At 44.0% G+C, this 26,836-nt stretch overlaps 1 long non-coding RNA gene across 1 annotated transcript; it reads left to right on the top strand.

Annotated features, from left to right (window-relative positions):
• Positions 1-2,557: 2,557 nt before the first annotated feature.
• LOC111773799 (uncharacterized) lies at positions 2,558-8,921 on the top strand. The gene is made up of 3 exons (XR_002808427.2): positions 2,558-3,037; positions 7,179-7,293; positions 8,162-8,921. It is a non-coding gene; the product is annotated as an uncharacterized lncRNA (long non-coding RNA).
• The last annotated feature ends 17,915 nt before the right edge of the window (positions 8,922-26,836 follow it).

Below are 26,836 nucleotides of genomic sequence, written 5' to 3'. Positions count from 1 at the left end.
ATTTGTAGCACGTTCTAGAATTTTGTAGGCTCTATCTTTCTCTTTTCCTCATTTCCTTCTCTGTACAAACTCCTCTAGAAACCTTTCTGTGATACTTTAAATTTCACCATTTCTATTCCAGTTTCTTCAGCCCGGTCTCTCTGTGTATTGCTTTTACTTGGGAGACTCTGTTTTTCTCTTTAAAACCTCTGATTTCAGGGCCGTTTCCTTGAGCACCTCCTCATATCATTTTCTAACACACTCTCCACTGCCAGCCTGGGAAGATCAGAGGCCTGCCCTGCCCTTCATCTCTCCCCTTTTGTTTTGAATCTTGTCTTGTTCCATCAGGAATTTACCTGCTTCTTTATACTTCTGCCAAACTTCTAGTTTTTGAGAAGTGGATTTTGGCTATTATCTTCATAAAATAAAAATAGGAGCATCGTTCATGTTACATGTTGCAACCTCTCTTCTTTTTTGCACATAAACAATGTCAAGGCTCCTGGCTCAGTTCCCATTTTGGTAACCATGTAGCCAACTGTTGGAGAGCGTGTCTAAATAAACGTATTTCAATCCTGCGCTCTTATAACCTGGGTTATTTGGTTGGGGTGCTTTTCTTAGATCTCCCATTTCATTCTCTTCTCAAGAATCAGTAGAAATCTTCCTTTCCTCCCTCAACCCATATCCTTCTTGTGGTGTTAAGGAAGTGAGTCATATTTTTATATATGGATTTTCTTTTTAAAATTTCTTTTGGGGGTTATAAGGATTTCTTCTGGGGGATATGCATATCCATGAAGTGTTGCTTCTTCAGTTCACAAGCTTCATTATGTATCATCAGATCCAGATCCCGTAAATCTTTGGAAAGTTCTCATTATAAACTATAAATAAAAATCTCGCTCTTTTAAAATTGTTTGGTAAGAAAACCCACAGATCCAGTTCTTCTCCATGTTCCTGGTGAATAATCTGCTCCAAGTGGGTAATATCCAGGCCGCTTCCTGCACAAACTGATGTCCACTTTATCTTCCCCTGGAGTCCTTCGGGTGGTAACTCTTGCCTTCTTTTTAGTGGTAATGTTGTGCTTCTACTTGGAATTATTCTTTATCTTCTTTTTGTGAATTTAATTAGCCTTTGGAGGCTTACATTTCTTTTCCTTTGTCTCCTTTTTTCTGCCTCTTCCTGTGGGACTTAGGATCTATCCACAATGAGTTGGCCAAGCCTCTCTCTCTATCACTTTCGATAGCTGTTCCTCCTTCTCTATTTCCTCTTTCATGCACTTCCCAGACGCTAGCTTCTTTCTTTCTTTTCCTTTTCCTTTTTTCCCACCACCAGCTGAAATCAATTTTCTCTATTTCCCCAATTTCTCCCTGAAGCTCTACTGACCCCTTTTCCTTCCCTCCCAGCCCAAGTAGCTTCCTTGAGTCCATTAGAGCAAATGTTTCCAGCTCACCTCTGAAGCCAGCCCCGCTGGTCCAGCCTCAATGTTCTTATGACCTGTTCCTGGGCAGTCTGCTATCCGTTCTCCACCAAAGGCCACATGCTAGGTAGTTACAATTTTATTCTCAAACCTGAATGTTTGACTTCACATTATACTCAAATGATTTCTTGAACTCCATCTTTTGCAGATCTTTATCCTATACAAAAAGTGTAGGAAAATATTGCAAGCTTTTCCGATTACAGTTCAATTTCATATTTCCCCAGTCTAAACCACCAAATGATCGACCATTATTGACTCTACCAAGACAGTTAACACCTCACCAAGTCTCATCAACTGAGTCATAATGCATTTATTAACAAGGTCTTTAGATTTGACCTGCCCGGTGGAATCACCAGAAAGTATCATGACCCCTTACTAATAAAGTCTCTAAAATAAATCAGATTTCTCTGCTGGTCTGAACTTACTTCGCACTTCTTACTATTCATTTCCAGGAAGATCTGCAAATCTGTGCTTTGTGTTCATCCATAATGAACTGAAAATCAGGTTCTCTACCCCAGGCATCAGAGCGCAGGGGCCTTCAGAAGGCACTGCATGGCTGCTGGTTTGGAGTCTGGGCAGCATGAGAGAACCTCTTACTGTGTCCAGTTCCCTATGTTATTTGACCAAAAGCCGAGACTTTGGCGTGTGATTATGTGCCCCAATCTCTGATTCAGAATTTCTCCAAGTTTGAAGGCTTCACCTTTTTCAGTCTCCAGACCCATGGGATTGGGACTTCATTTACATTTATGGTTGGTTTTATGGTCAGCAGAACTGGTGACTCTCTAATTGGTGTAAAAAGAGACTCCCACATTTCAAACCCACTGGGTCCTCTGTATGATGGCCTTAGCAAATGTTGGTTATGGCCCCTTAGAGCTCTGTTGGCTGGGTTGTTCGGCTCTCATTTTAAGACACTGCTGTTAAAAAGCAAATATTTGTGAAGATTCTTATTAGATAATTTCTAAGGGAGGGCCCTTGGAAGCCCAATGAACATGGATTCCCATTTTGGTTCTTCAACTTAATAGCTGAGTGATCCACAAAGTTTTTGAGCCTCAGTGTCCTCATCTGCAGAGATGAGTGTAACAATACCTACTTCATTGAATTGTTCTCATAATTCAGTGGGGGCTTTCAAAGGCTATTATTGTTATGAAGTGCTATGGAAATGGTAATAATTTTTGCTTATTCTTTTCCTTCCTCTTGCCTTAACCTTGGCAGGGGGTGGGGGCCGTGACTGGCATCCAGGACAAACAATAGACAATGATAAAGAATGTTTGTAAAAATAAAGAACTCAAGGCAGGTGGCAAAAGTCTCTGGGGTACAGAGGGGAGCATAGGACAGAAGGGTGAGAACCATGAGTAAAGGCAATATATACGTCAAGTGAGAGGGGTCCCTCTTTCTTGACCCTTTTGTGGAGCAGTGGGTGTCAGCACTCATTTTATTGCAGGAGGTGGGGAGGGGCTATACTATGCAGCTTTTTCATTGATGTGTTTTCTTTTGGAGGGGCCTGGACAGTATTAAGGCAATGAAGAGGGTTAGATTCCAGAAGAATGGACACGGAATTGTAAACAGGAGGCGGGAGGCTCGCTGAAGGTAAACGGCGCCCATTCACCACCTTCGCTCAGACAGATCCCGGTTTTGTCCTTGATGTTGCCCATATTCATGTGGGGCACCCAGCTTGGGGATGGGAGTCAGCCGGAATGCAATTTGATGGGTTTCACTGGTGAGTCAAAGGGACATGAACATCAACCAAGGAGCTGTGTCAAACCCAGAGGAAAAGCTGGGGGCTCTGATGTGGGGTCTGGTTGTAGCCCCTCACTCTCAGGGGTCTGCATGGAGTGTTGGGCATCCTATCCATGTGACCTTGGATATGTTTCCCAACCTCTCTCTGAGCCTCAGTTTCCCAATATTATCTAATATTACTACCTATGTCACTTATTACAATATTATGTCTGATGTTACCACTCATTTATTTATTTATTTTTTGAGGAAGATTAGCTCTGAGCTAACATCCGTTCCCAATCCTCCTCTTTTTGCTGAGGAAGATTGGCCCTGAGCTAACCTCTGTGCCCATCTTGTACTTTATATGTAGAACGCATGCCACAGCATGGCTTGATAAGCGGTGCATAGGTCTGCACCTGGGATCCGAGCCAGTGAACCCCAGGCCGCTGAAGCGGAGCTCAAGAACTTAACTGCTGCGCCACTGGGCTGGCCCCACTACTTATGTTTTTTTGTGATGATTAAGTGAAAGGTACTTGCTCATTTTAAAGTTCCACACAAATCTTATTTTTCTATAAAACTTGTAAGGAACTTTATTATTTTAAAGTCCAACCAAATGTGTGTAACAGATAAACAAACTACAGTTGGAAGAAGTTAAATGGATGTTAAAACAATTAGTGGCTGAGGTAGGAATGGAACCCAGGGCTCCCGGCCCCCAGGGAAGGGAGTGGAGGGAGCTCGAGGATTGTGTGAATGTTTCTGGACAGGTGAGTGGGTTCTGAAAGCTAGGGACAGTAAAGGTGGCTGTAAGGGGTTCTTTGCATGTGTCAGACATTGGGAGAAGAGAGCAGAACATAGAATGAAGTCTTTCATAAGTGAGTTGCCACCCGGTCCTCTTCCTAGAATGGCTGCTAAGCCGAAAATGCCCAAGGGAAGGGGTCTTAGTTCATCCACAAGTCCTTAGATACCCTTTTAACAAATGAGTTCGTGTGGACTATAGGGAAATCTAAGGAGTTGGAGGAGGTGAGGTTCTCCTCCCTCAACCAAGAAGTGTCTTCAGTGGGACTCATAGGGAGGGAGGCAGGGGACCAGGCGAGAGGAGTTGCAGCAGGGGCGGGCAGCATGACTCCATCTTTGGTGCCCACTTGACCTGGCCAGGTGGACAGAGCAGCCCTCTGTGTTCAGGGCACAGATTCCTCGATGTCAGCCACCATCTCCTCTTTAGCATGTTCTGAAGGCAGAGCACCTCTTTTCGGGGTTGTAGGATGGCTGCTTCCCAGCATCCTTTAGTAAGACTCCCTGGAAAGCGATGGACTGAGTGAGACAGGGCTGCTCTCAGGAAACAGAAGGGAGGTGGCTAAATCCTGCACAGTTTTGTATGTTTTTTGTGGACCACACAGATGCCTTGCAGTCTCTGTCCTTTATCCCAGCTCCCTCATCCCTCCTGCCGGCATTGGCTGTGGGCACTCTAGGGCCGTCACAACTGTGATGTACTTCAGGCTCAAGCAGCCTGTGGCCTCACCAGGGATTCCCAGTTCATTTTGATACCTGGGCAGCCTGCTCTGATTTCTGCTCTCTCCTTGGGTTCCAAAGGGCTCAGGGAAGTGGTGTACTGGAGCCGACTCATTCGGACTTGCAAGAGCCGAATGTTAATTTTCAGGATTTTTGTGAGCTGGTGACATCACACTGACAACGTGTAATTGGCCAAGCAGGGAGTATTTACACCAGGGAAATTGGCAAATGTTACAAATCAGGGCCTTTTTTCCTGGATAGCTGGTTGTTAAACATTTACCAGCACACTGTTAACTAAGGGAAGTGTGGGATTCAGCGTAGTCCTTTCGAATGTCTTCTATTCAAGTTCCCGGAGGCCCCCAGAGCTTCCTGAGGCCATCCAGGGACCCAATCCCCTAAGACCTAATTTAGTATTGTATCCCTGGGAGAGAGTAGCAGAGGGAACCAATACTGAGCACTACTCTGGGCTGGACAGTGACCAGGCTCCTGCTCCGGGCTCCTGGCCACCCTTGTGCTGGCGTGACTAGAAGGAATGGCTCTGGGCAGAGTGGCCACATTCTTGAATGTGATGGCAGGGACAGGTCCAGGGCTCCAAGCCTGCTTGGAACGCCATGCCAGGACTCTCCCCTTTCTCTTCCTTATCTTTGGCTGGCAATCACACAAGACCCAGATGTCAAACTGTCACGAATTTCCTAACCAAGGCATCTGGCGTTTGGCAGGTCCCCAGGCATCTGACTGTATGACTTTGAACCACCTTGACCTTCTTTGTATGATCAGATGCTGGAGGTACTGTACATGGGCTCTGCTTTTTTCTTTCCCTCCAGAACTTTCTCTCCTGATCCTCCATCTCCAACTCATTAAAACAAATCACAATGAAACAAAACAAAAATGAAAAAAAGAAAAATGCACCTGAACAACAATATCAACGAAAACCAAATCACACCCTACTTTAAAAGAGGAAACCCCAAACATCAGTCTCACCCACCGCCCCAGGGAAGCTAACTTGCTGCCTTCCAGAAAATGATAGAAACGTGCTATTCAGAAAGCACTCAACACATGAATCATGTATCCTCCCACGACTTCATCTGCACAAAAATAGACACTTCATCTGCTTCCATTTCTGGTTTTCCTGCCCAGAAGTCATTATCCTTCAGTGACATCAGAACTGGTTGCTCCAAGGGATGGTTGCTGGCGAGGGCAGCAGGCAGTGCCAACTGGTAGGGTGGCAGGGAGTGCCAGGACTGAAATGTCCCCGGAGAGGGAAAGGCCAAGAGCTGAGCTAGGATGAAGGATGGGAGGCCAACTGACAGAGGTCACACTCTCAGAGATGACTGAGTTGAGTTCCCATGTTTGTTCTTTCTGTTAGGGTCCAAAGAGGGCAATTGACCTGTCCCAAGTCATCCCCTGAATGGGCACAGAAATGGGACAGAGATGGAGCATGTCACATCCAAAAGTTCTACGCCAGATGCAACAGTTGGCAGGGTTTGGACCAGGCTACTACCCTTGCAAAGAGGCACATGGTGCCCAAGGGAATGGGGAACGCTGAAACATTGCATTGCAGGGGAAAGAAGACAACGTGAGAATCAAATATGTGGATTCTTCTCCTAGGCTGCCCTGCCAGTCATGTACCAGGAAGCACCAGGACTAGGATTGGGAAACTATGGCCTAAGGGCTAAATTCAACTCACTACCTATATTTGAACAGCCAGTGAAATAAGAATGGCGTTTACATTTTTAAATGATTGGAAAATTTTTTTTAAAAGAATAACATTTCCATGACATGGGAAAATTATATGAAATTTGAATTTTGGTGTCCGTAAAGTTTTATTAGAACAACAGCTGTGTCCATGCTTTTACGCATTGTCTATGACTGCTTTTGTGCTATGCAGCAGAGGTGGGTAGTTGTGAGGGAGACCATGTGTAGCCCACAAAGTCGAAAGTACTTACTATCTGGCCCTTTACAGGAAAGTTTGCCAGTACCTGGACTAGATGCCTCTGGAAGGTCCTGGCGGCTCTCACATTCTAGACAGGATGCTACATTTAGCTTTGGAGTCTTCCCACCTCCCCCTTCAGCATCAGTTCTCCTTGTGAATTCTCCATCTGTTTCTCAGTGCTGGTCCCTACCCCTTGCTGTCCTGTGTGGTTGGATTCAGCCAAAGGGAAGCGGTGTTCAGACCCACAAGGAGGGCGTGGCTTAAACCCTGGGTTCTCACAAAAGGTGCTTCAGCAGGGGGGCAGGGAAGCGTGGGAGGAAGGGATGCTGGACATCCAACAGAAAACCATTTCTTAGTCATCACGGTTATGTTTTGATGAACCAAAAATTGAGCCAGCGCAGTGTTGCAGTTTCCTCGGTGTCTCTAAAAGCTCAGATTCATGGAGGAATTTCTACTGGGCTTGAGACAAGGACCAACCTCTGGGAAGGGTCTGTAACAGGGTAGACTTTCAGGAGGGGAAAGGCCATTTTTTCCTAAGTTCCTTCTTCCTTTTTCTGCCTTCCTGTTTAGATCAGATCAGGAGACAGGAGTCTGGGAGGGTGATTCCACAGCCTGGAGAAGAACCCTGGATTAAGTGCTGCGCCTGCAGAGAGAGGCGTCAATGGCTGGACCCCTCCCAGCCCTGGTATGTCAGGTCTCTGCCTGGGACCTGGCCTTGCTCCTTGGTTCCCACTGTCCTGTGCTCACTCACGGTGTTCTGTGCCTGGTGCCTGTTTGCTGCAGGACAAGCCGCTCCACCTGGGGCTGTTTCTTTAATCATAGAAGCCAAACAGTTGTGAAAATGATTCCAACTACAACTTGTGGGCAGCTCTTACTAGACAGCTGCTGCTCAGTGCCCATTGTTAAAGGAAAATAAACCAATAAAGAGCCCATGGCATGTAAGATACGGGGATGGAGGGATAAGGCAGGGGTGTAATGGGCACTGGGCACGTCTCCACCTCAAAGTAGCAGCGACACCCAAATGCATAGATTTTAGAGCTGTTTGGACCAATTTTCTACCCACCCAGGGATCTCCTCTACACCTCACCTGACAGGTGACCTTGAGACTCAGCATTTCCCCTCTCAAAAAGTACTCCTCTCTCTTTGATGACTGCTATCACGTTCTCCTTACTCCCTTCCCAGCTCGTCACATATTCCTGGGCTTCTCCAGGCTGAACATCTCATTTGTCATGATTTCTAGACCCTCCACACTCTGCTTGCCTTTCTGGGGAACCTCCAAGAGGCGTGTGGGTGTAGCAGAAGGAACACAAGCTTTGCTGGGGTTTGAGTACTTGGCCTTTAGCTGTATGACTGGAGAAATTACTTAAACTTTCTGAATCTCAGTTTCCTCAGAAGTAAAAGGAGTATGATAATTACCTTTATAGCATAATTGTGATGATTAAATGAGATAAATGTGTAATATGTCTGGTACAAAGTTAGCTCTCAAAAATATTATTTATATCTCACTCCTGCCATATTTGCTTTCCTTTTTTTTTCTTTAATGTATCTTCCAGAACTTAACGCAGTCTTCCAGATACGGCTTGAACAATGAAGAGTACAGTGGAACCATTTAATCCTTATTTAGGACAACAATCTTCTTCTAAGGCACACTAATGCGATCCTGGCTTGTGGTGGTGGTGTTGTTTGGGACAGTCACACTACTGGAGGAACCGTACTGGGTTTGGAGTCAAGACATCTGGGTTCTTTCTAGCTGTTTCATTCATTTTCCCAGCAAATGTTTATTGGGCTCCCACCATGTGCTGTGCACTGGGGGTACACTGGTGAGCAGAACAGACAACAGAACCCCAGTGAGGGAGCAAGTGCTGGTCAAACAGTCAAACGTATAACACAATGCCAGGGAGGGACAAACACAATAAATAAAAACAAAGCAAAACAGACAAACAAAAGTAGAACTGGCTAAGGGATTCATGGAGTTCTGACACTAACTAGCTGTGTAGACGTGGTAGAGCGAAGTGAGGGGGCTGACTGGTCATCCCCTTTGCCTCTATTCCTATACGGAGCAGTGCCTTTTAAAAATTTCTTCACTTGGCCTCTGTGTGTAATTCTAATTGACAAAAATCTTCTAGTGTTTAAAAAAGCTTGAGATCCTCTCTATATTGGGTAGTTTCTGGGTTCTCTTCTACCTCAAAGACTGTGGGAACCGCTGGGATTTTTTCATATGAACTTCTATAAACCAGATCTCCCGTATTGTACTCGTGCTTCAATCAGTGTATTACTTACATTTATTGGTGTGAATTTTTGTCTTCTTAGTTTTGGTCTATTGATCTAATAGGCTGAGATAATTTTGCAACATTAATTCTAACATCTTACATATTAGTGATACCTCCCCACTTTGGTTTTTCTGCTAATCTGTTTTACGTACATTTTATATCTTCATCCAGTTTTTTATAAAATGTTGATTAGGATGGGGCCCAGGGTGGAGACCTTCGGTTCTGTAATAGAGACTGCCTTGTTGATCCAACCATAGTCAACAGCCTTTGAATTGTATGTGATCAAATGGCTATAGACCCGTCTAAGTATAATAGCACCCAGCCAACATTTCCCCTTCTTATCTCCATACCATCTCATTTTTTGTACTTATTTAATAGCTGTTATCTATCAAGGCCTGGGATTGGCCCTGGGGAAAAAGATATATAAAACACCAGCGGTTCACAGCTAGTAGCCAAGATGGAACCATAAACCAATAATCCCAGCAATGTGTTGAGGGCTGAAGGGCGATGTGAACCGGGATGCCTGGGGGAAGGGCTCAGCTTCACCTGGAAACGTCAGGGAGATTGTCTCAGTCAAGAAGACATCGCGATGATCTTATTCCAAAAGGTACCCATGAGAAACGTTGTCCAAAGTCATACAAAATCTAGATAAGTGAATTTAATTTGAAAAAAGAGGAAGAAGCATCTAACAGGTCAGGAGCAGATGTAATCGAGGTGGGGAGGATGGAGGAAAAGAGGTTTGAGTTTCACAACCTGTAAGAAATTCGGTGGGATGTATTTCTTCCCCAAGGTCTTTTCTCTTTCAATTCTGACTTTGATTTCAGATTTCCACTGGTAGCTGCTGAATTAGGAGAGGGTGACTCTTAGGTCTGTGCCGGGAGCAGTGGGACAGCAGCAATGATTTCCATTCTCCCCAAGGAACTCTTACACTGTGACATGCCTTCTTCAGTTTCACCTGGCTGGATCTTTCTAAATGTGTAGCTTCAGTTTTGAAGTAGAACGTGTATTTGCCTGTCACATACTTGTTTGTTAAGGTGACCAATGCATTTCAGTTTGCCAGGGAATTTCCCGGTTTTCATAACAAAAGTCTTGCTTCCTACAAATCCCTTTAGTCCCAGACAAATCTGGGCTGTTCTCACTCTAGATGTACATGAGGTGCTAGGAGTGCTTGGTGTGTGCACAGAATATCCTAGGTGGCATTGGGTAGTGTTGATGTAAATACTCCATAATCAATCTAAAATCAAAATTGGGGTGAGTTTATTATGAGCCAACCCTAAGGACTATGTCGCCTGGGAGAGTACCTTCACGAAGGAAGGAAGCACTTCAAAGAAGTAGGGTGTACAGAGCAGTTATATAGCATCCTGAAACAAAGAGCATACATCACATATGCTAAGAATGTCCCTTTACAACAGTCACGAGATTGCTTTTGCTAGCATAGCAGGTTAGTGGTCACAAGGTGAACCCAGCAGGTTGGTAATTAATCCTTAGTTTCTAGGAAGAGATGCTTATCCTTAAGGAAATCCTGATATGGGGAAGATACATCCCTATCTTTACGGGCATCATTCTTCTCTTTGGGACATTGTAAGTGTTTAAAGCAGATGTACAAGGCATGCTCAATGGGCCACGTTAGGCCTTTTGGAAAAACAAGGTTAGGCCGAATTATTATTATTATTATTTTTTCCTGCTTTTTATCTCCTCAAATCCCCTCTGGTGCATAGTTGTGTATCTTAGTTGTGGGTCCTTCCAGTTGTGGCATGTGGGATGCCTCCTCAACATGGCCTGATGAGCAGTGCCATGTCTGTGCCCAGGATCCGAACCCGTGAAACCCAGGGCCGCTGAAGCGGAGTGGGCGAACTTAACCACTTGGCCACGGGGCTAGCCCCCTAGGCTGAATTAATTTTAAACCAAATGGCTTCCTTGTATACTCCAATATATCCTGTTGCTTGTCATTTAGTCATCAGTAGGAAACACAATTGCTGGAACAAAGTGTGGCTCTTAAGTCTTATCTGCCCAGACAGAGAGAGGTGCCTCGGGCCTGGGAGACAGCTGGGAGGAGCCCAGGATGGCTTTGTGTGTTGTTGTCCCCATGGGGGTCACCCCTATGCCGAAGGTGCACGGCAGAGAAGCCGGGCTTTGAGTACAGCTGTGGCTGGGGTGCAGTGAGTCCAGCACCCCTCTATGGGCTGAGCCAGGCCTTCCCCACTGTACTTCCCAGAGCACATAACTGAATGGAGAAGGTGAATGGAGAAATCCAAGAAGACACAGCAAAGGATCACACTGGGCTCCCCACCCCTCAGACCACAGCGGTTCACGTGCAAAGTTTCCTGGGGTACTGCTTTTTCCGTGGGCTCCTGATCACCGGAGGACGCTTATGGCTGCAGGAAGCTGGGGAAACAGAATAGCCAGAGCCACAGTCCTCCATGAAAACGTTGGGTCAATAAAACCAAAGGACCGTGGATGTCCTGAGAGAGAGGTGGACAGGGAAGACGTGTGGAAGATTTTTACTTCTGCCTTCCCTGCACACACTCTCAGCCCCTGGCGAGGGATGCAGGACGGTTACATTATGCCTCTCTTCACTTCCTGTATGAAGCAGAAGAAAGTCTTTGGCAAATCTAATCCTAAATTTATTGCTCAGGCCAAATCCAGCACCCCCCTCATGCCCCTCTTCCCCCCCAAAATGTTCAATAGTTCCCACAGGGTGCAAGAAAGGGTTATTGAAAACAGCAGGTTTTTTTTTCTTTCCTTAACTTCAGCACTTCTGGTAAATCTCTGATCCAGCATCTAGTGGTTAACCACTGATACAGGAAATGACATTTAACGTTTTTATCACTCAGCCAGAAATGGAAGAACAAGGCAAGTCTGTGTTTAGGGAAGATGGATGGTTGCCCACCACCTTCATCTTAAAGGCACACCATCTCTTTTTCTGATCGCTTCGGGTGTTGGTGGCTCACTTCCCCTCTCGGCCTGCTTGCTTCACTGACAACAATGAAGCAGGGATGGCAGGACATTCATGGCCTTGCTGCTCAGAAAGGGAATCCAAATGTTGTCAGCTGTTGAAAGGATTCTGAACCACACTTGGTTCCCCTTTTTCAGGAGCCGTTGCATGTGGGCACAGGCAGGCAGGAAATGAGTGTGGATGCCCCTGGTCCCAGCACTTTGAACCACAGCATCAGTCTGGGGTGGTTGAGCCCAGGACCACCAGGTTGAGGTGAGACTTTGAACAGCGCCCCCTCCATTGCCGAGTGGAAGACAGTCCGCAGAGGGTCATTAACCCCCTCCCAGACAAGCAGCAAAGCAAGAGCGCTGAACGCCGCAAGCCACAGTGAGAAATTACACTCCATCTCACTTGCAGTTTCCCTCGGTCACTGGGTTCTTCTCTATTTTTTTGTTGCCCTTCTGGGATGAGGGGTTTTCAGTGCAGCTGCAAAGTGAATTCCTTGTAAGAACAATAATGGCAGCAGCAGCAACAATAATAACACTGTTGAGTGGTGAATAGTCTGGGTTCATGATCTTTACTTGCTCAAAGTCTAAAGCTGGCCAGGGCTATAACCAGGCAGGATTTGAACTCAGGTCTGTCTGTTGCCAAAGCCATCCTGCCCTACAGATGTCTAATCGTCAGCCCAGCCCTGACCCCACCTCCTTGTCCAGCCTCTGTCACACTCACTGAGCAGGGAGTCAGGAGCCGGAGGATCCTAGCCATGGGCACCCTGGTGGAGTAGGTGGGCAAGCTCAGTCAATGCATTGTTGGCAAAGACGGCTGTCTTCCTATACTAATGAGGGCCCCAGATTCTTTGGGAAAATTCCCCAGGTCCCTCCTTTCTTTTAGTAGGAACTAACGTGCTCTTGTTTTTATGAAAAGAGCCACTCAGGTGCAAAATTCTCCTCCTCTAGCTCTCTGCACTCTTCCTGCACAGATGCCTCCCCTGCAGATGCATCTCCATTGACACTAGGAGGCAGGCGGTACAGCGGGTGAGCTGTGGTCTAGGAGGCGGGAAGGTTAGAGTCTGGGTCTATGCTGTCACGATGAAGCTGACTGCCCTTGGTGAGCCACCTATTGATTTCTGCTCTGCCTTGTTCTAGAGAGGATTGAGGTGAGAGCCACTCGTAGCCTCTTGGAGCCTCAGTTTATCCATTCGTGTACTTGCTCTGAAGAGGTAATGAAATCTGAAGAGCTCTGAAAAGTAAATTTGTCCTTCCAAATTTATATTCCCCGCTGTGCAGAGAAATAAATTGCTGTTTGACATCAAAGCCTTCCTAATTGGACAGAGTTGTGTATGGGTGTTATACTCTCAGGGCCATACCAGCAACTTCAGTTGTGTGATTTTGTACTAGAACAAGCCGAAAGGGCTGATTTCCATCCACGCTCACTCAGGCGTGAGACGCGGATCCTCCCCGAGGGCAAGGTTCTTCTCCAAGATGCATCTCTTCTTCTCCATGCCTTCTCTGCAGAACTTTCAGCCTGCAGACCAAAGTGGAGCGATCAGAGATTTGTTCAGGTAACAAACACTGAGCATTGTTTCCTGTGCAGGGCACTGGGGAGCAAAGACCAATCCAGCATCTTCTCTGAGCTCAGGGGATTACAGTCCACTCAATGGTGCCCATCTCTGGCTGCCCACTAGAACTATTTTGGGGGACTTACAAAACACCACTGTCCAGACGCACCTTAAGAACTTGTTGTTTAACTGGCATTAGTATTTTTATAAGGTCTCTAAGTGATTATAATGTGCAGTCACAGTAGAGAACCACTGATCTAGATGGAGACACAGATAAGTTAAAAAGAAAAAAAACCCTACAGCGCTGAGTATTATGTGCTCTGATTTTAGCAAATACAAGTTGCTATGGGAGCACATAGTTGGGGCCACTTACCCAGCTTAGAAAGAGTTGGGGAGATTTTGTGAAATAGGAAGCACCACTGCTGAGATTTCAGGAGCAGGAATTAACCAGGCGAGTCAGGACTGAGGGGGCTGAGCGTGAGTGGAGGTGAGGTTCAGAGAATTTCCAAGAAAAGCAGAAGCATTTTCCGAGTCCAGGAGTGAAAAAGAGCGAGGCACCCACATGGGATTGCTAGTAGTTCAGGATGGCTGGAAAAAGCTGGTGGGAAGCCCCACATCTGGAGATGGGACCAGAGCTCAGCTCACAAAGGGTACTAAAGGCAATGTTAGGAACTTTGGACTTTACCCTGAGGTGAGGGGGAGCTAATGAAGAGTTATTATCAGAGGAGGGACTGTGATCAGTTTTGCAGTATGAGAAACAGATCAGAAGGAGCCAGATGGAGGTAGGGAGGAAGTTAAAACATACTTCAGTGACGGTTGGTGGTTATAGGGATAGCAAGAGGTGGGTGGATTTGAGAGACATTAGAACAGAGAATCAATTGGACACGGGAAGTAAAGAGAGAGAGAAGTCAAGGATCACTTCCAGGTTTTGTCATGGGCAATGGGGTGGATAGTGGCTGCTCCCTGGGCTGGCCATGCAGGACGCCCTCCATGCAAGTGAGTAGGACTGCCTACGGGCTGCTCACGAGGAGTCCTAGAAGTTAGCCAGGACTGGGTGGGCCCCTGCTGGTGACTGGGGTCTCCAGGGCCTACTCGAGTCTCCCATGGGTGGTTCAGAGCTCCTGAGAGCCTCGGGGGAAGGTGAGTATCTCAGTGAAATGATTAGGGCATTCATTGCACTTTCTGCAGCTTGCCAGCCTATTCAGACTCTGGTGTATTCTCTTCCCCTCCGCCTCCCTCCCCCGCACACACTCAAGCTGCTCATCTCCCCAACTAGACCAACCCCAGAAACTGACGGAATCTCTAAGACAAACGATAATAACTAATCTCCATTTTCTGTGACCTGTTACCTAATCTCTACTTTCCTCCTCAAAGTAAAACCTTCCGACCCCCATCTACCCATATAAGAAATCTTTTAGTGACAGAGATACCTAAAAATACCCTTTCTGTTTCTTGGCTTCCCTATAGACTCATCTTTCTTGCCACAGGGACTTGCACCCTCCAAAGACTCCCACTCATTTCTTATCCCACGCAGTTACGTGTCTCCACTCCCTTCAACCCATTGACCCAACTTCAAAGATCACTGCTTTGTGGGTTGTCTTAGTTCAGGCTGCTGAAACAAATTACCACAGACTGGATGGCTTAAGCAATGAACGTTTATTCCTTACAGTTCTGGAGGCTGGACGTCCAAGATCAGGGTGCCACTGTGGTCAGAGTTCTAGGTTACAGATTGCCAACTTTTCTCTGTGTTCTCACAAAGCACAAAGAGAGCAAGATTGCTCCCTGGGTTCCCTTTTATATGGTCACTAATCCCATTCATGAGGGCTCCACCCTCATGACCTAATGATCTCCCACTGGCCCTACTTTCTAATACTATTGCATTGGGAATTGGGATTTCAACATAAGAATTTTGGGGGGACCACAGACATTCAGTCCACCACATGGGACATCCCTGTGTTACTTGTGGGCTATACTCTTTCTCCTGTTCCCACTCCTTTGATTTTTTGTTTTCTGATCTCCCTCCCTGTGCCATCCACTTTTCTTGCTTTTTTTTGTTTTCTGCCCTACCTGCCATCTTGTTATTCCACAAATATTTCAAAAAGCTATTCTGCAAAGTTGTCAAAGTTAGATCCTATGATTTTAATCCGGATTATTAGGGTTGTTTAGTGTTAAATATAACAGCATAAGGGAAAATGCTTTCTATATGGTAAATCACCAAATAAATGTTAGATAATGATAACAGTAACAGGCTTGGAAGGTCTCTGCTTGTTTAAAGACTTAGGTGTAAAATCACACCTAGAGACAAAGGTTGAAAATAATGAGATTATATCCTTAAACTCTCCTGGAAATCCAGTGTCTATTGAGCTGATCTTTCAGAATTCAGATTCTTTTCTTTTTTTTTTTTGAGGAAGATTAGCCCTGAGCTAACTGCTGCCAATCCTCCTCTTTTTGCTGAGGAAGACTAGCCCTGAGCTAACATCCATGCCCATCTTCCTCCATTTTATTTGTGGGACACCTACCACAGCATGGCGTGCCAAGCAGTGCCATGTCCGCACCGGGGATCCGAATCGGCGAATCCTGGGCCGCCAAAGGGGAACATGTGCTCTTAACCACTGCGCCACTGGGCCGACCCCAAGAATTCAGATTCTAAACTAAAATGAGACACTGGAAGATTTACGTAAAAGTTAGTTTACCACCCATATTCTTCTTGTCATTCATAAAAAAATTGGTCTTTCAGACAAGGTAAACTTTTGTGCTCTTTTTTTTTTACTGTTGTCGCCTCGTCTTGGGAGTCTTCAGTCTAACACATACACATTGAGTATCTCATTACATCCATTCATTTATTTGTTTACTCTCTCACCCTGTATTTATTGGATCCTTCTATGTAACAGACAATATACCAAGTACTAGAGATCCAATGGCAGGCAAAAATAGGTAGGATTCATGCCTTCATGAACTTACATCTTAAGGTCGAGAGTGGGGCAAAACACAGTAAAATAGTCATACAAATAAGTGTAAAATGCTAGTTGTGCTGAGTGCTATGAAGGAGAAGTCCACAGTGCCATGAGACCATATAATGGGGAGATTTGACCTAGGCTGGAAGTGGGTGATAGGAAGACGTCCCTGAGGAAGTGATGCTTCTGCTCAGACCTGAAGGATGAGGAGGGGTTAATTAGGTGAGGCAGGAGGTGTGGGACAAAGGGGTTTCAGGCAGAGGCAAAAACGTCTTTAAAGGCAGAGGCTAGGCTTGAAGGCAGAGGGTAATAGGGAGCATGATACAAGCTGAGGCTGGAGATGGGAAGACCAGACTGTGTGGGCTTTGCAGGTATGTTAAAGATTTTGTTTTAGCTTTTAATCTTAAAGAGTGGAAATCCTCTGAACTATTTTAATAAAAATGGTGTTAGGTTTGCGTAAAGGTAAATAAAAAATCGTGGGCCCATCCTCTATCCTCTCAAGAGCTCTTGGTTTGTGGAAGGAATCACATTCATGAGGCAGTATGAAGCAGTGTGGTCATTACCTGGATGGAACTATATACAGAATGCTATGAAAGCATAAGGAAGCAATATATTTTTCTGGGTGAGGAGTGGTCAGAGATAGCTTCAAAAAAAAAGGTAATATTTGAGCTGGCTGTTGAGATATAATAGGAGATTTCCAGGTAATAAGAGGTGTGAGAAGAGGGAGACGCAGCACATTTTGGGAGGAAGGAATTGCGTATCCAAATACACAGGCATGAGAGAGATTAGCAGGTTTGCAGAAAGACCAGTCATCAGTGTGGATGGAGACCGGGGCGCTCTGGTAGTCATTAGGTACTTTTAGCCACATCCCAACTCTCTTTCTTTCTGGGCATGTAGTAGCTTTGCACTTTCCACCACACTTGAGTTTAGATGTGACCAATGAAAGTAAACAGAGGAGATGTCTGTTAATTCTAAGTGGAAATTTAAAAGCTGGTGCTTTCTTTGCCAAATTCTCCTTTCTTGTGACCCCTAACAATGTTCCAAAGAGTGGATGCTTTGTCAGATTGTGTCCTAGAATGAGGTCAACGATGGTGGAAGCAGAGCCACCAGCTGATCTGCAAAGGACACAAGGATGAGCAAGAAACAAACCTTTGTTGTAAGCCACTGAGATTTGGGGGATATTTGCAGAGCAGCAGAACTTGGTTTATCCTGACTGATACAGGGGCCTGTCAAGAACTGTGAAGGGTCTGAGATTTTCCATTGCATGTGAGCTAAGAAGTTAGCCTGCTGGAGTTACATGGATGCTGGCAGAAGACATGGGATTCCTGAGTCAGAGGTAAAGGATTTTAATACTCACAACACAGCAAGAATCATGAGCTTCATTTTTGCGTTGTTTTCCCTTGCCCTCCAAGTCCACTGTGGCAATGTAGAGTGGCCCAGAAGAATGCTGCACCCTGTGGGTTTGTGTCACAGTTGAGGAACCCCAAGCTTAGGAAACCCCAATCTTTTATAATGGACTACAAGCCAACCTGCCCAACCTTTGTCCTGGAGGGTTATATTACCTTTATTACACTAGAAGGGAAACAAACTTCTCCTCCACACTGGACGGAGTCACTATCTCTATCTTCTAAAGCTGCTCGCTATATAAATATTCTTGAAAACATGCTTTGGAACAGAATTTGTCAGTGCCTGTTTTTGCAGAAGTGCAGAAATGTGAAAGACCCATGGGGAATTGTCTCCCAACAATGTCTTTGGGTAAGTGGAGAAAAATGAATGATGGAAGGCATTTGGAGCCCAATTAGGAAGGATTTTGTAGGCCGTGTCAGGGAGATTGGACTTTATCTAGAAGGCAATAGGGAGCCATAAAAGGTCCTAAAATGTGGCGTGGAGACCAGAGGATAGATAGAAGAAGGAGAATACTGGAGCTGGGAGAAAGTTTAGGGTTAAATATGTAGGTCTGGGAATTTTAACATCTGAAGGGAGCTGAAGCCACTGGGTTGATCTCTCCTTGGGTAAATTCTGTAACCTTCGAAGTTCAGATCAAAGGGCATCTTGTTTAGTAGTTTTAAAAAAATTATTTTTCAAAAGCAGAAGATTTTGTCAAAGAAGTCTAACGCAGACTTCCAACCAATAAAACAGATGGAAGGAGAGACACTTTGGTCGAAGCAATAAGGCCGGCCCTGGAGGTCTGCCCCCCAGCTCTCCACTGTCCCAGAGGACACCTGGAGACTCCTCTCTGAAGCCACAGACCACACTTGGAATGCACTTTTCTTTCCCCAGTCGGCCCAGGCAGGATTAGTTTCTCTTCCTCTCTGATCTCTCCACAGTTTGATCGTATCACCAGGGCGGCGTTTATCACCTTGACACATGTTTGTGGACAGCATCTTCATCTCCGTATCTCCCAGCGCCCAGCACAGCGCCCGGCCCATTGGAAGCCTCTCAACCAGCATTTGCTGAATCGGATTGAATTGATTGAAAAATGCATCATGAAATAACTATAGAACTACATTTTTCGGTAAAGCTTTGCATTTCAAATTTAGTGAAATATAATGAACAATGTCTCAGACCTAACCATGGGCAAATAAGAATCAAGGAAATAACGAAATAAAGAGACAATTCTTTCTACAGTGAAACAGTTGTAGTTTTGGTTTGTTTTAGTTTGTCTAACATACCAACAAATGCTTATTCAAGACACAAAGAGCTTTTTCTTAGAAAGGAGACCACAGTCCAAATAAATAACATCCTCCAAATTAGAGGGAGAAGATTGCCAGACCTTCCTTAAGTATGTAAATCCATTCAGTCACCTGTGTTTTCATCAGGCCGGGAAGGAAGGCCCTGTGTTTACTCTGCTAATTTATGCCAGCAGAATATTTACTTTTGAAAAAACTGAAGAATGAAAAAAAAAAAAAGGAAGTCGAATGTGTTCTGTCTAACTGTTCTATCTGTGTGGAGTTGTAGGTGATTTGGTGACAACAACAGCCCCTAGGCTCTCTGAGTACCCTGGGTTTTCATGGGGCTTTCTACTTTCTAGTGAATAAGCCCATCTGACTTTTAAGGAAAAGAACACAGCGAGTAGAGTTTCCATTCGTCCTGCTCCGGTTCTGTCCTGGCCACTGTCTGTGTGTCTGTCTGGAAGAGAATCAACCCTGAGTTAGGGGGAGGATGGACAAACCCAAGATCCCATCATGAAGATGGATCCAGGGTTTGTAGGGCTGAAACTTATGCAACTTTGAGAGCTCTGTTTAAGTAAAAGAATGCAAAATTAGGTATGAAAAATGAATATTTATTTAGAATGAGAACAGAAATCATAACAGTAATATTTTTATTAACGAACTACTGGACACACCATAATATTTTAAATGTTATTTTAGTTATATACTCTTTGTGTTTTTACATGATAGCAATTTTGTGATATTTTCTATAGAGAGAATAGAAAGATTATTCAGGCTTTTATCTAGCATAGTTGATGAAAAAAATATTTATTTATTTATTTTATATTTTTATTTCTAATAGCTTAGAAAAATTTCTTCCAGCTTCACAACTTGTTATTGGTAGTGCCAAGAAAATGTTTAGCATTGTCCAATTTGGGCAAACTGCTATCATGTTTCTTTCATGTAGGAGCTGTAAGAATTCAGGGCGTTTGAGACTTTCTTGTGAGTTTGTATCTTAAACACTCTTTGAATTGAGGAGATCCATGTTCTCATTTTCCTAGTATGTTGTGAATTCTATGTTGTCTTCATCCATGCCAATATTTTGTGTCAAATCAGTAAGAAATTTAAATCTTTTCTCATTGTACTTCTGTGACTCAATTCTCCTCATTAACTGGATTACCAAATGATCCAAGAGCTTATGACTTATCTTTCCTTCTATTTGAAATGTATCCTTTCTCTTCCTCTTAATGAGTTACTTACTGCCTTTGGTATGATCTAATTTTATTGTTTTTTGTTACAATTTGCTTCTTCATGTTAGGATAATATCTATTGATTTTATTACTCACTTTATTGTTTTTATTTTACATTTCATTATGTTTTAATCTGAATGTTGTCATAGTTCTCTAAAAAATAAATTTGTTAAACTTTAATCAGAAGGCTGTCATTTCTCATTTGTTTTATTAAAATATTTCAAAATGTCTTTGACTGTTGGAGGGAGGAAGGAAGCAAGTTGGATTAGGACCTTAACCTAGCACTCACATTGAGCCAGCAAGGATTAGACAAGGGTAGATGGGGTTTGGTGGGTGTTGCTTGTGAATATGAAGACTTGATGGAAGTGGGGGCTGTTAATTTGGGTTGGCATTGCTGCTACCTTGTCAAACCAATCCAAGGAAGGGGAGTGTCAGGATGGGAAACTCAAGATGAGGATGACCTAGCCAGAACAGGAACAGGGTGGATTCTCCCTAGAGAGTAGGAAGGATGCTTTGGAGAAGAGGCATATACCATGGGAAAGGCCAGCTAGTCAGGAAGTCATGGAGGAATACTGGAGGCCACCAGAGGAAGGTTAGGCTGGAGTAATTCAAGGTTGGGGCAGGACCAGGATTCCTCCAGCATTTGCAAGTGGGGCTGACAGTACTGCAGCCATTGTGGTCTTGTTGATGGTTGGTGAGTGTCTTCTTGGGGACCCCCAGGTGGGAAAAGACTCCTTCCTTCTTCCAGAGACCATGAGTAATGGGGAATCCTAGATTCCTCCCCTACCACCCCAGGCCCTAATGGGTTGGGTTTTTCTCAAGCAGATTCAAATATTTTGAAAGAGGCAACATTGTATAATTGACCATGAATTTTGGAGTCAGACCTGGGTTTGAATCCTGGCCATGGAACTTCTTATCAGCTAATTTCCCCCTCTGCAAAAATGGGGATGCTAGTACACATCTTTTGGGTAGATACTACATAAATCTTATAAAATAATACGATGAAAAGCATAATAAATTCCTTAGTTGTATAGTCAAGAATATAGGTGGTTGTTAAAAATGTTACCATTTTTTAAAAAATCAGATATGTTTTTATACTTTTGCTGTATTTTTTATTAATTTAATTATTTTCCAAATAAAAAAATACTTGAAATTGACTTATCTCAGACAGATCTTAGAATTCTCATTTTCTACCTTGTCCTGTTTGCTTGTACTGTCAATGCTGTATATGTTACAGAGACACACACGGACAAACAGACACACACACACACACACACACACACTTTAAGCGGCATCATCAAGAAATAGAGCAGGAGTCCTTGAACTAATTCTAGAGTTTAAAGAAGACATCTGCTTCTGATTCCCTCAACTTTTTTTTTTTTAAATAGATATAGTTTACTGATACAATGATTCCTGATTTTGGAAAGGAGTCTGTTTTAGTTCTCTGTGTGTTGATGCTCACTGGCTATAATTTCTTGGATCATTGTGTTACTATTTCTTTGAATATTTTCCTTGTGTCATCATTTGGATTTATTCTGTTGATGTGCTCTCCTGTAATATAATCACAAATTAAGCTGCAAGACATTAGCTGTTCTCTCCTTTCACGAGGAAGAGGTGAACTGGACTCGTCTGGAGTATGTTCTCTTGGAGTTAAAGCTGGTAAGACGCAGTGGGCCAGGTGGCAAAGACCCTCGGGTCTCTTTCCTTTGTTCCATTGTGCATCCTCACTCTCCCCCACAGCATGTGTGAGGTTTCTTTAAGCTCTGTTCGTGATTGTCTCACCTTGAGAAACTAAGCAAAAAGGACACAAGTATCAGCTTGGGAGGATTTAGCTATGTCAGACCAGGAATTTCCCACGGAATATTATTAGACTTTGCCCTTGGAGAAAGGTGAAGGAAAAGCCACCTTGGTTATGTTTGGTGTCTGACGTATGATTTGGTTTTGAGATTAATGACAACTCATCCAGCAGTCATTGAGACCCAGGTCCTCTGAAAGTTCTCTTCCTGAAGGTACAGGAACCTCAGTACAATCAACTAGTGCAGCCAATAGCAACTAATTCTCCATTCCTCTGCCTGGATCTTAAGAAGAAACCAGCCAATGAGAGGCCAGAACCCGTTCTGATGTCATGGTCGTGGAGTAAGGGAAGCTCCAGCAGCTGGCCGTTTCCCGGCCGACAGGGAGGCGAGGGAGCACCCGGACCGCTGCCCTCTCTCCTTAGGGCGGATGCTTTGCTGCACATCTTGTTCGGGTGGATGATTCTTTAAGACTCAACCTAACATTTATAACTTCTCCCATAAAAAGAAGGCGAGCAAAAATGAAAATAGAGGGCTGTCAATAGCCACGTCACAATTTGAGAGGGCTCATTAATATCTCATGCCTCATTTATCCTGAGCAAGGAGTACAGTAGTCCCCCCTTATCCAGGGGGACTACATTCCAACACCTCCAGAGGATGCCTGGAACCTCGGATAGTACTGAACTCTATATAGACTATGTACTATATACTTTTTTCCTGTACATATGTACCTACAATAAAGTTTAATTTATGAATTAGGCACAGTAAGAGATTAACAACAACTAATAATAAAATAGAACAATTATAACAAAATACTGTAATAAAAATTACTGTAGATCTTAGCAATCTCAGCATATGATTTTTTTTCTTTCCTTATTAAATTGAGAACTTTCATGTTTTCACCTAAAGGAAGCACTTTAAGGCTTCTTTTTGGTGTATCCGAATTGCCAGCATCACTGCTCTTGTGTTTGGCAGCCATTAGTAAGTAAAACAAAGGTTACATGAACAGAAGCACTGCGATACTCCAACAGGAGATCTGCTGGTGGAGACGGCTCCTAAGTGAGTAACGGGCAGGTAGGTAGTGCGTACACAGCATGCATATGCTTTTGCACCTTCCCTTTTTGTTTAAAACCCTCAATATCCTGTCTTTTTAAAGTGTAGAGTGGCCAATTTAATTAAACCACACCGGAGGACTGGGGGGATTTAGATAAGCCGCTGTGCAACCGTGTGCCATTGTCACCATGGGGGCCATATGAGAACGTGGATGACTCATAGCAAAACTCTGTCTACAGCTGGGGAGAACAAACCTCCTGACAGTGATGGATCAACCGAATAGTCTTTGGATATTGAGAGAGACACCATAATTACTATTAATAAGAATAAAATTAAAATGACAGTGAACAACACATTTGATTTCCCTCCAGGATTTCTTGTTCAGGAAAATAAATGTCTCCTGCAGAAGGTCTAACCAGACTGGAGGGAGCCCCTCCCTAGGTGGGAATGTAACACCTTCTGGCATGGGAAGAATAAGCACAACGTGTAGAAATTTTAAATGGAGAAAAGGGAACATGTGGCTGTCCTCATATTGACCCAAGGCTTTTTGCCATCTCATGTCTTATCAGCCAGGATGCTTCTATTGTAAGTGACAATGACAATCCTACCCTAAATGGCTTAAGCAAAAACGGAATTTATTGGGGCTGACCCAGTGGCACAGTGGTTAAGTGCACAGGTTCCACGTTGGCGGCCACGTGGGGTTCGCGGGTTCGGATCCCGGGTGCGGACATGGCACTGCTTGGCAAGCCATGCTGTGGTAGGCGTCCCACATATAAAGTAGAGGAAGATGGCATGGATGTTAGCTCAGGGCCAGTCTTCCTCAGCAAAAAGAGGAGGATTGGCAGTAGGTGTTAGCTCAGGGCTAATCTTCCTCAAAAGAAAATAAAAATAAATAACTAAAATAAAAATTTAAAAAAAGAAAAGGGAATTTATTACTGACGTGATAGTCCCAGGCTCCACAGGCTACTTGTTGTCACAAAGCTGTCATCACGCCCCCTTTCTCTCTAGTACACCCTGACTCTGCTCGCCTTCATTATACCCCGTTCTCAGAGGCTCTCTCTCTGGGGTCATAATGGCTGCACAGCTCCAGACCTCACCTCTTCTTGCCTTCACATCTCAGGGGAAAAGATATCAGGTTACTTTTCAAAAGTCCCAGCAAAAGTCCCATTTCATCTCAGTGCTACTGGATTATATGCCCATTGTGACCAGAGAATGCAGAGCTTTGATTGACCTAGAGGGAAGGGAAGAGGATCCCAAACAAAAATTGGGGGCTGTTGGCAGAAGAAGGGAGATGAGTGTTAAGGTGGCAAATCACAATTGTCCCCTCTATACATGAACCAGTGGCCGCCAGTTCTAGGCCCTTGTTCTCTGGGATCCTCTGACTTTCTTGTCTGGAATAAGTTCAGAACACAAGGGATGGAAGAGGATACACAGGGCTCCTTCCAGAGGCTGGTTGGCAGCTGGGGTAAACTCCTGCTCCTCTCTGCAGTAGACACTGCCTAGAGGAGAAGGTTGATATAAACAGCAATTTTATATGCACTGCTGGAGAATGGGGAGAGGTATGGGTGCGCATGTTTTCCTGAACTAACAGGCATATAAGAAAAATGAGTGTTCAAATTATCTTTGCCTTCCAGCAGGTGCTTGGTGACCCATCAGAGGCTCCCATTTTAGCATCTGACTATTCCCAGACCAGTAGAGGTCTATGTCTTTTCTTCCCTTCCAATCTCTGTCCCCACATGAAAGGCATAGGAGCCACCATACAGTGTCTGGTAAATGATTTTATCAATGAGGAATCTGGCAATAGTTCCACTTCCTGGTTGGCTACTAAGAAAGCCTCAGGCCATTTGATTTGGCAGTTACTGAAAAGCAGAAAAAAGTGATTTTTGCTCCCTATTCTTGGGAAAGGAGAAAATAGAACAATATCACTGTTTTTTCCCAGGATTCCACGGTTTTGAGAGGTATATGACCACTGTTAGGCCCACATATTTTTTCACGTAAAGACTGAGTGGACTTCAACTAGAGTTTCTCTCCTTTTTTTTTTCCTGAGGAAGATTCACCCTGAGCTAACATCTGTCGCCAATCCACCTCTCCTTGCTTGAGGAAGATTCAAGCTGAGCTAACATCTGTGCCAATCTTCCCCTATCTTGCATGTGGGTCACTGCCATAACATGGCAGCTGATGAGTGGTATAGGTCTGTGCCTGGGAACTGAACCCAGGCCGCCAAATTGAAGCACAGTGAACTTAACCACCAGACCACAGGGCCGGCCCATAGAGTTTCTCTAGATTGATTATCTCTTAATTAGGTTCCTGAGGTCAAGTTCCACTGGATGGCACCTATAAGGGCCTTTCTGACTAATGGGCATATGGCAGCTCTTGGCATCTTCATGAAAACTACAGGGAATCACAGTAGGCAAACCCAGGTGACACTTTACATCCTTATTAATTGTATAGCTGTTTGATCCAACTGAACTACAGCGGTGACTGACGTAAACAGGGGGAATAGTGCTAGAAAGGGAGGAACCAAAAAGATCCTATTCGAATGGTTCTCAAATCTTCATCTCATGTTCATTTTTGGTAACATCCCCTCTTCTTACCAAGTATTGACAACTCCTTCTCATGGAACCATAACGTACCCTTCCTGGCATTGTTGGGGTACATGTGACAGCGTGGCATGACTCAGAGAGAAGCCACGTGCAGTTAGCCTGATGATGGAATGACTATAACTTTTTTCAAGAAATAAAAATGTAAAAATATTCATATGTCAAAAAATCAGCTAGAGATTCAGCCTAGCTTAGGGAACTTATTGGCCACAAATCATCCCAGCGGAGGATGAATTCATTCCATCACCTGGAGGGAAGTCCAATCTTGAGTCTATATTGTTCCAGAGAGATAAGAATGCACGACGCATATTCCTCAGATTTTTTAAATCTTCTATTAAATTCCATTTCTAAAATTAGGATTCACATATGTTCTCTATAACTAGTAAAATAATAGGAAGAAAGAAGGAAAAAAATTGTGTCTTTCTCATCATCTCTGCATTTCTACCTCTGCTCCTCTAAGGTAACCAATGACAACGACCTATTGTGTATGTTTTCACATCTTTTCCAAGTTAATATACATGTATATTGTTTTGACTTTTTAAAATTGGGATCACACTGTATACAGTTTTATGCAACTTGTTTTTCTCACACAATGATTTACTATGGCTATCCCTCCAGATCAAAATAACTAAGTCATTCTTCCTAACAGCCTCATAGTAATCCATGGTATAGATGTACCAAAATTTATTTAATCTCCATTGGATGAATATTCAGAAAGTTTCCAGGTTTTCACCTTTAGAGGTAATGCAGCAATAAACATTCTTTTAAGTAGATCATTATGCACTAGTGCTTTCCCCCCATGGGATCTATTCCTAGAGCTGGGGTTCTGGGTCAAAGGTTATGTGTATTTGAATTTTTAGTAGCTATGGCCAGTGTGCTTTCCAAAAATGTGTAGCAATTCCCATTCCAATAGCAACGTGTGAGTGCTTGCTAGTATACAATGCCACAGATTTTCAATTAAAAAATGTTTTTAAATTTTTGTCTGAGGGGTGGGAAAAATGGCATCTTCTTATTACGTTATTTTGCATTTCCTCACCTAGGAGTGGGTCTTTTCATGTGTTTATTGGCCATTTGAATTTCCTCTGGTGTGAATTGCCTGTTCTATTGTGTTGAGTTGGATATGAGTCATTATGTGTTGCAGATATTTTTTCCCAGCTATCATTT

The sequence above is a fragment of the Equus caballus genome, chromosome 6 (assembly GCF_041296265.1).
Source record: "Equus caballus isolate H_3958 breed thoroughbred chromosome 6, TB-T2T, whole genome shotgun sequence".
Lineage (NCBI taxonomy): Eukaryota > Metazoa > Chordata > Mammalia > Perissodactyla > Equidae > Equus > Equus caballus.
The sequence above is the reverse complement of the archived record's forward strand: the minus strand, read 5'-3'. Positions and strand labels throughout refer to the sequence as shown.